The sequence below is a fragment of the Capra hircus genome, chromosome 14 (genome assembly GCF_001704415.2).
Source record: "Capra hircus breed San Clemente chromosome 14, ASM170441v1, whole genome shotgun sequence".
In the NCBI taxonomy this organism is placed as follows: domain Eukaryota; kingdom Metazoa; phylum Chordata; class Mammalia; order Artiodactyla; family Bovidae; genus Capra; species Capra hircus.
Genome location: NC_030821.1, coordinates 68,226,646 through 68,243,420, shown reverse-complemented (window position 1 = coordinate 68,243,420; position 16,775 = coordinate 68,226,646). Strand labels below are relative to the sequence as shown.

The following is a 16,775-nucleotide window of genomic DNA, read 5'->3' as shown; positions in this document are numbered from 1 at the left end:
ATTTAACATGGGTCTGTTTCTGGACTCTAATTATACTCCATGACTCATGTCTATTTTGAGTTGACTCATGTCGACTCAAAATGCACTGATGCTGCTCTATTTTACTTATAACAGCTTTGCAGGACCCTTTGACACCAGGTAAGGGAAGTCTTTCTATACTTCCCATATTCTGCTCTTCTCAAATCTCTTGTCCTCACTCATTCTCCATATGAATATCAAAATTATCTTAAGTTCTGAAAAGAAGAATTCTACAGCAATCTGAATTGGAAATAACTGTTTCAGTTCATTTAATGGAATGGGCTCCATTATAGCACTGAGAGAACCTTTACTTGTTCAACTTTTATGTTATTTATGTTTCAAGAAAGTGTTATATTTTCTTTATGGGTCCTGTGAGGGTTAATTTTATGCATCACTTCTCACCCATACCTGATCAGGTGACATTTGAATGGGACTTTAGACTTGGAATCAATGTTGGAATGGCTTAAGACATCTAGGGATATTGAGATTACTGTATTTTAATAGCACATGAGGATGGACATGAATTGGCAGAATGCTGTAGACCAAACTGTTTTCCCTCAAAATGTATATTCTGAAGCCCTAAGCACCAGTGTGACTCTATTTGGAGACAGGCTCTATAGGGAGGTTAGTGGTTAAATGAGGCCAAAGGTGGGGCCTTCATTCAATAGGAAGTGTCCTTATAAGGAGAGGAAGAGACATCAGAACACTCTCATTTTGTGTGTACACAGAAGAGGATATGGGATGACGTAGACAGAGGAGCCTGGTGGGCTACAGTCCTGTCCATGGGGTTGCAGAGGAGTCAGACATCATTCAGTGACTTAACAACAACAACAATGCTAGAAGGCGGCTGTGTAGAAGCCAGTAAGAGAAGTCTGATCGAAACCAACCCTGACAACACCTTGATTTTGGACTTAAATCTTTCGAACTGTGAAAAAAAACATAAATTTCTGCTGTTCAAGGCCACCAGTGTGTTTTTCTGTTACAGTGCCCTGCAGACTATTTGGGCTTACTAGGTAGCACTGCAGTAAAGAACCCACCTGCCAAAGCAGGTGACACAAGAGATGCTTCAATTCCTGGGCTGGGAAGATCCCCTGGAGGCAGGCATGGCAAGCTACTTCAGGATTCTTGACTGGAGAATCCCAAAGACAGAAGAGCCTGGTGGGCTATATAGTCTATAGGGATACAAAGAGTTGGACATGACTGAAGTGACTTAGCACATATGCACACAGACCATTACTAATACAGGGTCTACACATTTGACAAAAATTTTACTGGATATTTTTTACTATATTATTCAAGGCGGTATCCGGAATACGGGTTCAGAGACCTTACTGCAAGTATCGCTAGTGTTCGTCCGTTCCATTTCTTGAAGTCTGCTCTCATTGCTGTTTATTGCCTCACATCAGTTCATTCTGTAGCTTCTGTCACTTAGCTGATGCATTCAAAGGGATCTGACCCTGGTTTACCTTCATATTGGAGGAGACTTACAAATGCTATCCTTGAGGTCAGAAACATGCATTTATTTTAGAGACCAATCAGATTTTCCCCCAAAATTAAAAAAAAGTATTAAAAATGTTTATTATATACTAGACTCAAATCAAATTGAAAACAAAAACTGGAGCTTCAAATCAAAGTTGCAATAGTATTACCTTTTCTTTTTTTAAACTTTTATGCTCATCTTTCAGTGTCGTATCTTTTTGTCTGTTGAAAAGCAGAGATGTTACTCCGTCGACAAAGGTCTGTAGAGCCTTCCCAGTGGTCACGTATGGTTGTGAGAGCTAGACTGTAAAGAAGGCAGAGTGCAAAAGCATTGATGCCCTCAAACTGTGGTGCTGGAGAATACTCCTGGGAGTCTGTGGACAGGCAAGAGATCAACCAGTCAATCTTAATGGAAATCAACCCTGAATACTCCTTGAAGGGCTGATACTGAAGCCCAGTATTTTGGTCACCTGATGCAAACAGCTAACTCTTTGGAAAGGGTCCCTGAAGCTGGGAAAGATTGACAGCAGAAGGAGAAGAGGGCGTCAGAGGATGAGATAGCTGGATGGCATCACTGGCACAATGGATATGAACTTGGGCAAACTTCAGGAGATGGTGACGGGACAGGGAGGCCTGGCATGCTGCCATCCATGGGTCACAAAGAGTCGGAAACCCCAAAGTGACTCAACAACAACAACATGGCTAATGAACAAAGTGGTAATTTTCAGGTGGACAACAAAGGAACTCAGCCATACATACACGTGTATCCATTCTCCCCCAAACTCCTCTCCCATCCAGGGCTGCCACATTTCAGTCAGTGGAATTCCTTGTGCTATACAGTAGGGCCCTGCTGGTTATCCACGTTAATTACAGCAGTGTAGCCCTCGCGTTTCCAATCATCCATTCATCTTCTTTTACCAGAGATCATCTCTTCCTAAGGCTCAGGGTTACTGCTGAGGATCTTTCATTCCAACCTGAAGGACTCCCGGCTCAGGAAGGTCGGGTGGCGGAGAATTCTCGCAGCTCTCATCAACTGGGAATGCCTCAATCACTGTTTCATTTTCAAAGGGCCAGTTTTGCTAAACATAGGATTCTTGCTTAACGGCTTCTTTCCTTCAACATTTCAAAGACACTGACCCATGTCATCTCACTTCTGAGGCTCCGATGAGAAATCTGCTCTTGACACTCCTGGCAAATATTCTCTCAGCTTCATAAACATTAATAATGTGCTTTACCAGTGTCTCACACAATAGAACATTTTCCTACAGTTTCATCGAGTCAGTTAAATCATCACTTTGCGACCAGAGTTTAAGGAAAAAGAACTGAATATTTCAAGCGTAGACATTATGAGGTCTTTTTACTTATCACTAATTTTCAAACTAGAAATGAAAAAGTTGCTGAAGCCGCTCACAGATTTTAATTTCTAACAAAGTGCATGCCAGTCTCTAATATATTTAAAGAAAACTCTCTTTGGGACCTTTTTCCTAAGTGTAAAGGGGCCTTGAAGCTGAAAAGGAAGAAAACCACTGGGTTTATCCCCAGCCACGATTGGTCCATTTCTTGCTCTGACCTCACAGGGCATCACTGTGATGAAACTCACAAAAAACCCTTTATAAGACCCAGCTGGGTACAGGTTTTTGTCCACAGAGCCCAGGAAGCTGATTTTGGTGACCTGACGGCTGGACCTAGAGTTAGCAAGCTTTTTTCTGTGTTTTTGCCATTTTGTTGATTTTCTCCTTTTACTCCTTTTTATTTTTCTCTTTTTCCTTTGTCTTTTTCTCATTTTTTTTAATTTGTCTGATCATTTTTTTCTTTCAGTTTTAGTTTCTCCTCCTCATTTTTTTCTGTTTTTTACCATTTTTTTCCCTTAGTTCTTTTTCTCATTTATCTTATTATTTGTTTTTTAGTTAGTGTTGCCAGTATTAGTACAGAGAGTATCATTGCTATTGTTAGCATAGCTGGTATAGCTAGTAGTTTCTTAGCATAGATAGTATAGTTAGTGTTAGCACTGTTAGTATCCTTGGTATACTTAGCGTAAGTTGGTATAGTTAAGAGTTTACTGGCATAGTTAGTGTTAGCACTGTTAGAATAGTTGTGAGCATTAGGATAGATTTTAGCACTGTTAGCATCCGCAGTCTTGATAGAACAGTTCGCATTCTTAGTGAGGGCTTAGCGGTAGTGAGTATAGTTAGTGCTACAGTTAGTATAGTTAGGTAATTAGTATAGCTTAGTGGTAGTTAGTATAGTTAGGGATACAGGACCTCATGGCCATCTCCACTAACAAGATTGCTCGTCTAAAGCATTATGAGATCCTTGAAACAATTGGTGAAGGCCACTTCGCCAAAGTGAAGTTGGCCTGGCATGCTCTGACCAAGGGACTGGTAGCCATCAAGGTCATCCAAAAGACAAATCAGAGCCTCTCCAGTGTCAAGGAGCAGTTTCGAGAGGTTGACAGCCTGAGAACAGTAAACCACCCGAATATTGTTAAGCTACTGGAAGTGATCGACACTGAGGAGACTCTGTTTATCGTAATGGAGTACGTCAGCGGGGGAGACTTGAAAACCTACTTGGAGGCCAAAGGCCGCATGACGGAGGGGGAAGCCCGAGGCCTGTTCTGCCAGCTGGTCTCGGCTCTGCAGCACTGCCACCAGCGGGGCGTGGTGCACCGGGATTTGAAGCTGGGCAACCTCCTCCTTGACGCCAACAACAACATAAAAATCTCGGACTTCGGCCTTAGCAACCAGTGGCACCCAGGAAATGAGCTCGATACTTTCTGCGGCAGCCCCGCGTTCATGGCCCCAGAACTCTTCCTGGGGATGCCTTACACAGGCCCAGAGGTGGATGTGTGGAGCCTCGGCGTCGTCCTCTACACCATGGTAACTGGATCCCTCCCCTTCGGGGGACAAGACTTCTGGGAGCTGCGGCAGCGTGTGCTTAGCGGGCAGTACCATGTGCCCAAATATTTATCCACCAACATAACAGACTTACTAGAAAGAATGCTAACGCTCAAGCCTATCGACAGAGGCACTTTAGATGACGTTGGGCAGCACGCATGGGTGAACATGGGCCAGGAGGAGCCCCTCCCGCCAGCCTGTGGTGAGCACCCTGGGGGTGACAGTGGAGATGATACTGGGCTGGTGCAGGGACCTAATCCAGGGCTTAGACAGAAGCAGCGTCAGTGACATGAACGAACCCAAGATGAGGGTCCGCACCATCAAGGTGAGGCCGGCCGTCTCCTCCGACCTCACCAGCCAAGAACATATGCCTCCCGCCAGCCCTGAGGAGTCCATCCTTATTCCCGCCTGGCTTTGGGAGACCACTGAGCAGCAGGAGAACCAGGAGTCAAGAGAGAAGACCAGAGAGCCTGCCACTCCCCCACCCTGCCCAGAGGCGAGGACCATCACCCCCAGCCCAGCCCCCTCCACCCGCAACACCCATGGTGAGAGCAGCGCCCGAGCCGCCGATCACGCAGGTGACCGCCACGCCACGTGCGGGACCAGGCTCCCCTGCCGCACCTGCGGCAGGCGTGACAGCAACCACACCTGTGACACCAGCCTCACCAGTGACGCCAGGGGCGCCTGCCACACCATCAGCACCTGCGACAGCTGCGGTACCAGAGGAACCAGCCTCACCCGTGACGCCTGCAGCACCCGGGACACCAGGCACACCTGGGATCACAGCCTCACCCATGACGCCTGCAGCACCCGGGACACCAGCCTCACCTGTCACCCTAGCCTCCCCTGTGACGCCCCAAGCACCCGGGTCACCAGCCTCACCTGTGACGCCCCAAGCACCCGGGACACCAGCCTTACCTGTGTCGCCCCAAGCACCCGGGACCCTACTGGGGCCTGCAACGTACATGACACCCGTGGCAACCGTGATACCTGTCACACCAGTGCCACCAGTGACAGCTGCCTCACCCCTGGCACCAGGGGCACCCACGACACAGGTGGCACTCATGGCACCTGTGACACCCTCAGCACCAGTGGCACCCATGACAACAATGGCAAAGTCGCTGAAGGAACCCACTGCCTCCCGGATGTGCCTGATACAGGAAGCTCCACCCTTGTTGGGCAGCCCGAGAGTACGTCCCCAGTCACTCCCTCTGGCCTCACCAAGAAAAAGAAGGGGGTGGCTGGGAGAATATGGAAATGTCTCTCCAGATATCTCTGCTGTGGGCTGCCCAGCAAGAGGGCTAATAAAGTGAAGCCGGAAATAGCAAATGGATGACCTGCCAAGCTCCCTGGGACCTGGTCATGTTCCCACCTGGATGATGGGATTCAAATCCAGCACCTCCACCGCCTTCAGGAAAGCCCCCTCTCCAAAACCCTGGCCAGCTCAGAGGATGCTCTGGAGTGGTCTGGGCGACCAGAAGAGGCACCACCCTGGCCTGGCTGCCCTTCCTCCCCTGCTGGCTGAAACTTCAGAGACTGGACTGTACCCTGGGGCATGTCCCCCATCCCCTACACTTGTCTTCATGTTGGTGGTGGTGGGGATAGTTATTCCCACTCCTTGGTTCTTCTCTTGGTTCTGTCTTAATAAACTTTATGCTCCAGAAACATGTATTGCACTGCTTTGCGTTCTCTCTGGTTAGAGAAGTATGTAGTCATGTAGTCAGTGAGCAAATTGCAAGCCTGGGTTCATGTTAATGCTGTTTGTCTTGTACAGCTTGGAACGTTGTCAGGCCTGGGGCTTGGTTGGCCAGCCCCTCTCCAGGGGCTCAACCCTCTCAAGATTCACCTCCCATCTTGTCTGTGGTGCTGCCAGTCTTGCACTCACAGCAGGCACTCACTCCCGGTCACTCACAGTCAGGGCAGTGTCCAGGCAGGTTAGAAGCAAGGTCAGAGGCCTGTTTTTAGCTTTGTCTCTGAAGCCTAAGCAAGACTGACTATGTAACGTCCCTAACATGGGGTTAGCAATAAGTGCTTTAAAAAGCTATGCAGGAGATTCTCATGTAGCCAGTGTCTGACAGCCACTACCTTAGAATAATTATTTGCCGGTTTCTGGTGGCTTCTTTTCTTCCAGGCAGTGTTAGGTAGAGCCCAGGGTTTGGAATCGGAGTCCTTGGTGCCATCTTCTGACCTCAGCATGTCATCTGTCACATCTTGGCCAACTGACCAACCCCTAACTCTGCGGTCCTAATTTCTGCACAGGTAAAATGGGATGTTACTTGATATGATTGTTTAAAGGGTACATGAGATGAGACCAGCCAAATGACAACTCATCTGTCCCACTGCATGCAAGTACTGAACAAAGTCAGCTCGGCCCTTGAAAGTCTGCATCTCAGCTGTGTGGCCATGGGTCACTCTGGTGTGTACAGTCATCTTATCTTCAATACAAACAAAAAACATTCTCTAAATTCAGTTCAAATCTCCTAACACCCCTAGATACTCCCATTCCAGTCAGGTGTCAGGATGAAGAGTCCAGTTTATTTCTTAACTGATTTACTAGAATTACTGACACATCACTCCCAGGCCTTTCCTGACTGAGGCTGGAGGAATTTTCCTCTGAAGCATTTCCATCCTCCCCACCTTCAACAGGCTTCCATCAATCTGCTTCTCTCCAATAACCATAAACACCCTCCAACCGTATCATAAATGCTCTCAGAGAAAATCACATTCAGAATCAACCATTCACTCACGGGAACCAATATAGAAACACCAGAAGGTAAGATGGACACAGGAACAGAGTCTGTTTTTACATTTGTTTGTATGCTCAATAGTTTATTTTTTTGAATAAGGAATCCATACTGTGATTTAAAGGTTTAAATAGTATAAAAGAACATGTAATGCATACTTATTCTCTTTCCCACCTTTGGTACTTCCGTTCCAACTCAGAGGCAACCATGTTTATGAATTTTTTAAGTAAACTTACAGGGAATCTGTACATGCAAAAATCATGGGGGAAAAAATCACTATATGTGTACGTGTGTCTGTGTATCTCATCCTTTGTTTTCCACAAAATGTAGTATATTAGACACACTGTTTGTACCAGGAACATGGAAAGCACGACCAACAAGATTAACAAGAAATCTTGATAATCTGCAAAGTCCACCAGAGGGGATGCCGGAGAAGCTGGGTGATATTTTTGCAATATAAAAGAATCTTATCCTGTCTTGTGTGTCTCTGGCTGCACAGCTGCTCTTTTGATGGCTGTGTCCGTATGTGTGTGCATATATGTATGCACACACAATGTCAAATACTTGCTCCGTAGATGCTTGCTATATGTCTGAAGACAAATCAAAATCTTTATAGACAGGATTTATATGTTAGACTCAAGATCAGATATTCTCTAAGTGGTCCTAAAATTCAGATGATGAATGACAGCTTCCAATACTACACACATATGTGTCTATATAGGATCAAAATAGACAGCGTAGAGAAGTTTTTTTTTTTTTTTAACTCTGGACTTTAGAATTAGACACACTTAAATTTGAACCCTGATTCTGTTATTTTGTCTTTGTCTTCTTGGCAAATTACTTCAGCTATCTATGCTTCTATTTCCCCATTTGGAGATAATCAAAGTCTCACAAAATTGTTATCAACTAAAATCACCTATGTAAAACTCCTAGCGTATTCCTCATGCATAGCAATAGAATAAATGGGAATAAACTGAATGACTTTTAAAGACTTCTCAGATAATTCCTGGTATTTTTTAAGAGGAAAAATATATCAATTTCAAAGGAAGTGTGTATCAGCTCATAGATACTATTAGGCTTTAGAAACTTACTTTTGATGAATTAGTCACTCTGGTCATATATCTATGGAAACAGCATATGTGTGGCTGAATTAAAAGCTCTCACCCCTGCTCTACAGGAGCCATAGGGACTGGGTTCCTAGGGGAGAATGAATTAATTCCCCAAAGTGTTCATGGGGAACACAGGACTTGAAAGAGGTGTTGGACCTCCAGTGCTAGGGCCACTTTACTCTCAGTGTGTTCTTTGCATTCAATGAACACTTTGCAAGCGATAGGGCTAGAGAATTAACTATAAACACCTAACCACACTGCAGTGGAACAACAGCCTTTTCACCTAAATAGACTTCCCCAACTAAACTCAAAACCTTGGTGGTCCCATATGACTAATGTCCAGGCCCTAATTATCTCTGAATCCCTAGAACAGAAAGAGTTATCTGGCACGTGGCCTGGGCTAACTATTTGTTAATTGCTGATGGAGTCAATGAATGCCTTTTACAATAGCTATGGTGGCAAATAGTGTCCTTTTTAGGTCAACAATAATCGCCTTTAAGGGGCTTCCCAGGTGGGGCCAGTGGTGGAGAATACACCTACCAATGCGAGAGACACAGAGACATGGGTTTGAGCCCCGGGTAGGGAAGATCCCTGCAGAAGGAAATGGAGAGCTGCTCCAGTATTCCTGCCTGAAAATTTCAGGACAAAGGAGCCTGCTGGACTAGCACGGCCTATATATAGGCCATGGGGTTGCAAGGAGTCGGACACGACTGAGCAAATACAGACAACAGCCTTTAACATTGAAGAAAGCAGCTCACCTACATGCTGCTCTGCCTCTCATCCGTGCAATCCAGACGGAACTGAGAGAACCCACACTGGGCCATGTCAAAGGACATCTGAAACGACAGGGCTCACCTCACCTACTCTCTGGAAACAACTGCTGAAAACATTCTGTGAGCATGCTTTCACACACACACACACACTCACACACACTTTTCCCACAGAAATAGTGAGCACCTTAACTAAAAATTCATCCTCAGGATTAGGAAGAGGCATTTAGTTTCCCAAAGAGGAATAGTATTCAAAGTATTCTGATCTGGTTCTGGGAATCATACATTAATGCAAAGATTTAAATTGTGATTTTTCTAAGTAATATTCCAGTAATGATAACTATATTTAAAATTAATGAACAGAATAATGTGTTAGTCACTCAGTCAGGCCCAACTCTGCAACCCAATGGACTGTAGCCCAACAGGCTCCTCTGTCCATGGAATTCCCCAGGTAAGAATACTGGAGGGGGTTTCCATTCCCTTCTCCAGGCGATCTTCACACCCATGGGTCAAATCAAGGTCTCCTGCATTGCAGGAAAATTCTTTACCATCTGAGCCACCAGGGGCCCTTTCTGATTGGCTCATGTTTGCCCACAGACTCCCCTTACTTGGCATTTAGTCTGAACATATAAAGATATACAGATTCCCAATTCTTATCTCTTGAGATCATCCTAAATCTGTTCCAGTAAGTCTACACCCTGGGTTTCTCTATTTTTATAAGCTTCAGAGTGATTCCAGTTTCAGGTATGAGAACCATTCACTTGAATCACCTCAAACCCCTTTCCATTCCTAACAGTCAACGAGTCAGCTAGGTGAGAAGGCTATAACATCGATCAGCCCACAGATCTTGAGGGGCCTGGTGTGGATCCCTGCAAAGGGGCACCTGATAGCCAGCCCTCCCCCCCACACACACAATCCCTTAAATGTCCATCTGAAAGAGGCAAGCCAGGTATGAGAGGATACCCATCCCAGCTATATGTCAGCTCCTCAGTCAAGAGCATACTTTACTGGGATCCCCTGAACAAACTTCAGAGATTTTCCCAGGGTCCTTGTGTGAATCTGATGAGTCCAGATGTCACTCACCATCCATGCTCCATGTTTCTCCAGTCCCCGGAGCTAAGCCAATCACGCAGAGGCATCAGCTCATGGTAGAAGATTCTACTCCTTGTTCCCAGGTTCTTTCCTTATTGAAACCTCAAACCCCATTTCATCTAGACCCATGATCTGAACCTTCCCCTTTGCAAAAAGTCCAGAACCACGAAATGACATTGAAACTTTGTCACCTGGGTGTGTGGAAGGACCTGGGGTAAGGACAAGATGAACCAATCACCCTGTAATCTTCTTTAGCACCCCACATCAATAGGAGTCAATAATTATTTGTACAACTTTTCTCTGAGAGCACCTAACACCACTGCAATTTGACAAACACTTGTGTGGCCTGGTGTGCTACAGCCCATGGGGTCACAGAGTTGGACACAACTGAGTACTGAACTGAACTGTGTAATCTCTTACCCAATAAGTCTCCTCCAGAAAACTAGCGTTACTATCACAGAGACCTGGACTTGTTTTGCTCACTCACATCCCCAGCACCTAGCACAGAGCCTGGCACACAGTACTCAGGAAAGTCTCACTCATTAATACAGGAGAATGGGTCTTCTTATGGTTGCACAGGATGCTACTTTCCTGCCCCCTAGGAAATGTCTCTTTCAGAATCAGTTTGTCACTATATTGCTCACACCAACCATGGGGATTCTGAGCTCCCTCGCCTGGGTTCAAAGAGGATTAAGTAACCATAAGATGCATAAAGAAGCTCAGGAAGTGGTAGCTATCCTGCCATGTTTAAGTCGCAAGTCAACAGACACAGGCTGTCTATACTAGTTGAGGAGGAAGGTGATGGACAACTCTATAAGACCTCTGTTCTGCTCCTCTGATAACTACCACCTTAGACACTGCAGGCAACTATGCACTGCAGATTAAAAACCCTGCTCCTGACAGAGAAGAAGCATCAGAAGCCTGTATTCTCAAGGGTATTGACTGGGACTTGAGGAAATAGCAGAGGGAGGGACATACAGGGGAATGGGTAAAAGGAGAGAACAATCTTAAGGGAGAAAGAAAAGTGAGCCCAAATGTGTTTAACCAGTCAATCAAGGTATATATTTATCCTGGCTTACAAAGTACTCCTTCTTCCAATAAGATGAAGCATCTCTCTTAAACCCTCACCTAATATTTGAGCAATATAATGGGGATTAAATCAATGTTTCATATTTCATAGAGCCAAAGAAGCTACAATGAGTTTGTAAGAATCCAGAATGATTCAAAATATCAGAGGTTTTGGAGAGGGGATGGATCTTCCAGAAATCTTCCCATTCAAATGCTTGACTTTGGATAACGCTTCATTTCCCCCATTTTATAGATAACACAAGCTAGTTCTAGGACTGAGATCCTGTGAGAAAGGCGTGAAGGGCCTCAAAAGGGCATAACCTGGTCCACTGTACACAGTGTTTGGCAAAACTATGCTTATGACTCAGATAAGCTAGGACCTTATCCAAGTGACCCAGTGATTCCCAGACTTGTCAGAATTGATTTCAAAAACTTTTTAATAACTGATTTCTATAAGCCAGTTTCTGTTCAAAAACCTTTAATCCTCACAACAAGCCAGTGAAGTAAATACAATCAGTAGTTTGAATTTACTAGTGAAAAAAAAAAATACAGAGAGGTCAAGTATGTTTCTTGAAATTGTACAACTGAAAAGCAGCCAACCAATTCTTAAAATTGGCAATAAAAAAGAATCCAGAAGACCTCCCTTGTATGGAAGGAGGCTTTACCAATAGCCCTCCTCCAAACTCACATTCAGAGAAGGCAATGGCACCCCACTCCAGTACTCTTGCCTGGGAAATCCCATGGATGGAGGAGCCTTGTAGGCTACAGTCCATGGGGTCGCTAAGAGTCGGACACGACTGAGTGACTTCACTTTCACTTTTCACTTTCATGCATTGGAGAAGGAAATGGCAACCCACTGCAGCGTTCTTGCCTGGAGAATCCCAGGGACAGAGGAGCCTGGTGGGCTTCCGTCTATGGGGTCGCACAGAGTCGGACATGACTGACGCGACTTAGCAGCAGCAGCAGCAGCAGCCGCAGCAGCAAACTCACATTGCTCCAAAAGAACAGGTTGGTTTTAGCCCTTATGAGATGTTATATCAGAGACCATTTGTTTATGACAATGACCTCTTTTTAGATCTAGAAACCCAAACCCTTAAAAATTACAATATGGTCATTGGGTAATTCCAATAAGAATGTGATTGTGGGGTGTCAACCAGGACCCGAAGGAATCTGAGGGACCTCCACTATATGCCCCTCCTACTAATTAAGGTTTGGAAAGATGCTTCCCCAAAAGGTCAAATCCAGCCCACACGGAAGGGCCCTTACCCCACAACACTCTCGACCTCCACAGCGGTCCAGTTACCAAGGCCTGACTCCTGGATTCACCACTCTCAAGGTTGTGGAATAAAATAGGGGAAGATCCTCGATATACCTGTGAGCCTCTGGAAGACCTCTGATATCTATTCAGGGCTACAGATAAGTGTCATTCGGATGAGTATTCAAAAAGTTAAGCTCCTGGGGATAAGCTTTCTTGGGATGGTGCTTACGTTCAGTCTGGCCTACTTCGTTTTCTCTCTCTTAGTTTATGTTAGTCAGGGAGATCGATTTCATATCTCTTATCGGTTCCCATAAGACCATACTCAGGACACCCCGATGTGGTTCATGTATCTCTGGTGCTGTTACTCTTATATACACTCCTTAAGTCTAGCCGCCACAGAAATCATGAACACGCTCAATAAGACTAGCTGTGGTATGGTCTAACCCAATTCTTAAAAAGCTCGCTTATATCAATAGGTCAGGCCTGAGCACCAAAAACTTATTCAAAACTAATCAAATCCTGGACAAGGTCACCACAGCAACCTGGTTTCAGTCAATCAAGGATACAGTTCTACCTAAAATTCAGTTTGACTCCCACTTTCCTCAACTTAATTTACTTCTTCTCAGGTCAACAGTGGAGAAGGAAATGGCAACCCACTCCAGTATTCTTGTCTGGAGAATCCCAGGGACAGAGGAGCCTGGTGGGCTACCATCTGTGGGGTCGCACAGAGTCGGACACGACTGACACGACTTAGCAGCAGCAGCAGCAGCAGCAGGTCAACTAAATATAGGCTCAACTTCTGATACAACATGGATATCAACCCCTGACCCCTCTGATGACTTCCTCAAGCCACTCTCCCTTGGATAGACAGCAGCAGCCCTTACTGGCCTTCCTCATTGACAGCTTGCAAACGATGGACACCCAAGGCCCCTCACTGCCCACTCAGCAGGAAGTAGCCAGTGAATTGGGGTCCATACACTTGAGGGGGACTGTTACGTAGGAAGTTCAACATGAGCAACTTGAAGGGAGGCCTGGCTGAAAGGGATGTAAGCTCACCTCTAAACTCCTTCCCAGACACATCAACCACAGAGACTTTTCAACTCCTGCACATGTGACCTAGGCACACCGTGGATACAAAAAGACCACAGGGGTTTCTCCTAGTAACCTTAGGCAGTTAGGAGACCATTAAGGACTCATGAATATTCTACATCTAACAGATAGAATTATGGGAAGACATAAATAACACAGCCAGCTGTTAGAAAACTTATAATTGTCAGTCAGCCTTGAGCATATGCCCATTTGCATTCCCTTTCATTGACTGGTGGTGGGTACAAGCCCTATTTCACCTGGGCATAATCAAAAGGAAATGTAAAAAGGGGAAGCCAAGAGGGTCAACAGGGTGAGGAGGACTCTTTTGGGGTGCTTGACTAATAAAAGATCTGTCTGCTTGAGTTGAACTGAGCTGTAACTTGTCTGCTGTTCCACACCTTTTGGTCCATCACTCCAAAATTTTGTTGCGACAAACCAAGAAACGAGAAAAAGAAATAAGCCAGCCTGACAGTTCTATAGTACTGTTAGCATCCTCATCACTGTTAGTACAGTTAGCACTCTTAGTGAGGGCTAGTAGTATAGTTAGGATGCCGGACCTCATGGCCATCTCCGCAAAAATGTGGCTCATATTAAGCATTATACAGATCCTTCACACAGGAGGACGGCAGTACCATGAGCCCAAATATCCACTGAGATAACAGACTTAATAGATAGAATGTAACGCTCCTCCCACCAACAGAGGCGCTTAAGATGATGCTGGGCAGCATGCATGAGTGAACATGGGCCAGGAGGCGCCACTCCCGCCAGCCTGTGAAGAGCACTCCCAGCCATGATACCTCCTGGGCCTCGGGCTTCCGCCTCTGTCGTGCGGCCTGTGGCCTCCAAGGTGGTACACAGGTCTCCCCAACTGACATATTCTATACCAGAAAGAGTGGCGATGATACTGGGCTGGTGGAGGGACCAGATCCAGGACTTAGATGTCCTCAGTGGTAGTGACAGCATGCACATGAATGAACCCAAGGTGGGGCCCGCACCATCATTGTGAGCCCGGCTGTCTCTTCTGACCTCAGCAGCCAAGAACATACGCCTCTTGCCAGCCCTGAGGAGTCCATGATTATTCCCGACTGGCTTTGAGAGACCATTTAGCACCAGGAGAACCAGGAGTCAAGGGAGAAGCCCAGAGAGCCTGCCACTCCCTTACCCTGCCCGGAGGCGAGGACCGTCACCCCCAGCCCAGGCCGCTCCACCCACAACACCCTTGATGTCAGCAGTGCCCAAGCCCCCGATCACACCGGAGACCACCATGCCACGTGCGGGACCAGGCTCACCTGCGGCACCTGTGGCAGGCGTGACAGCAGCCACACCTGTGATACTAACCTCACCTGTGATGCCCTAAGCACCCGGGACACCAGCCTCACCTGGAATCCCAGCCTCATCTGTGATGCCCCAAGCACCCGGGACACCACCGGGGCCTGCAACGATGACACCTGTGGCACCCACGATACCTAAGACACCAGGGTCACCAATGACAGCTCCTCACCCGTGAGACCAGTGGTGATCTCGCCATCCATGATACTCATGCCACCATCATCTGTGACACCTGCAGCACCCGGGACACCAGGCACACCTGGGATCCCAGCCTCACCTGTGACGCCCCAAGCACCTGGGACACCACTGGGGCCTGCCAACGATGACACCTGTGGCACCCACGATACCTGTGACACCAGGGTCACCAATGACAGCTCCTCACCCGTGAGACCAGTGCTGATCTCGCCATCCATGATACTCATGCCATCATCACCTGTGACGCCTGCAGCACCCCGGACACCAGCCACACCTGTGATCCCAGCCTCACCTGTGACGTCTGCAGCACCCAGGACACCAGTGGGGATGCAACACAGAGGACACCCATGGCACCTGCGATAGGTGTCACACCAGGGTCACCCGTGACACCTGCCTCACCCATGACACCAGAGACACCCGTGACACCAGAGGCACCTGTGACACCAGGGTCACCCGTGACAGCTGCGATACCAGAGGAACCAGCCTCACCCGTGACGCCGGCAGCACCCGGGACAGCACAGGCACTCATGACACCAGCGGCACCTGGGACACCCAGGGCTTCCGTGTCACCAGCCACACCCGTGACACCAACATCACTTGCGACACCCTAAGCACCTGGGACAGCGCAGCTGCCTACAACACACATGGCACCCGTGGCACCCGCAACAGCTGTCACATCAGGGTCACCCGTGACACCTGTCTCACCCATGAGACCAGTGGTGACCACAGCACCCACGATACTCAGGCTAAAAACGCCACCCGTGGCAACAGGGGCGCCCGTGACACAGATGGCACCCACGGCAACTGTGATACACGTGACACCAAGGGGACCATGACACCAGTGTCACCCGTGGACCCGCATCGCCCACAGCGACTACAGAACCCACGGCACACACGACAACCACAGCACCCGTGATGCCTGCAGCACGACTGTACTCATAACATCAGTGGCAAAGTCCCTGCAGGAACGCACTGCCTCCCGGACGTGCCTGATGCCGGAAGCTCCACCCTTGTTGGGCAGCTCGAGAACATATCCCCAGTCACTCCCTCTGGCCTCGCCCAGAGAAAGAAGGGGGTTGCTAAGGGAATATGGAGATGTCTATATAAATATCTTTGCTGTGGGCTACCCAGCAACAGGGCTAATAAAGTGAAGCCGGAAATAGCGAATAGATGACCTGCCAAGCTCCCTGAGACCTGGTCATGTTCCCACCTGGATGACGGGATTCAAATCCAGCACCTCCACTGCCTTCAGGAAAGCCCCCTCTCCAAAACCCTGGCCAGCTCAGAGGATGCTCTGGAGTGGTCTGGGCAACCAGAAGAGGCACCATCCTGGCCTGGCTGCCCCTCCTCCGCTGCTGGGTGAAACTTCAGAGACTGGACTGTCCCCTGGGGCATGTCCCCCATCCCCCACACTCCTGTCTTCCATGTTGGTCGGGGAGGGGATAATGCTGGTCAACTCCTTGGTTTTTCATAGTCTTAATAAACTTTATGCTCCAGAAAGATGTATCACACACTGTTTGGCATTCTCTCTGGTTAGAGAAGTGGGTAGTCATGTAGTACTTGGCATTAATGACCTAAGAATTAGCACAATCGTTCCCAAGAGCAACAACTGCTGCACTGCACGGCAGACATGCAGAGTGTATTATCCCCTGCACTGATATTAGCTGATATTTTCAGAAGGGTCAAAGGGAACTTTTGATCCCTGCAGCCAGTGTTAATGGGACCGGGCC

The 16,775-nt window shown here is 47.3% G+C and overlaps 1 pseudogene; it reads left to right on the top strand.

Moving 5' to 3' along the window:
• On the top strand, window positions 3,762–4,679 carry LOC108637485 (annotated as a pseudogene).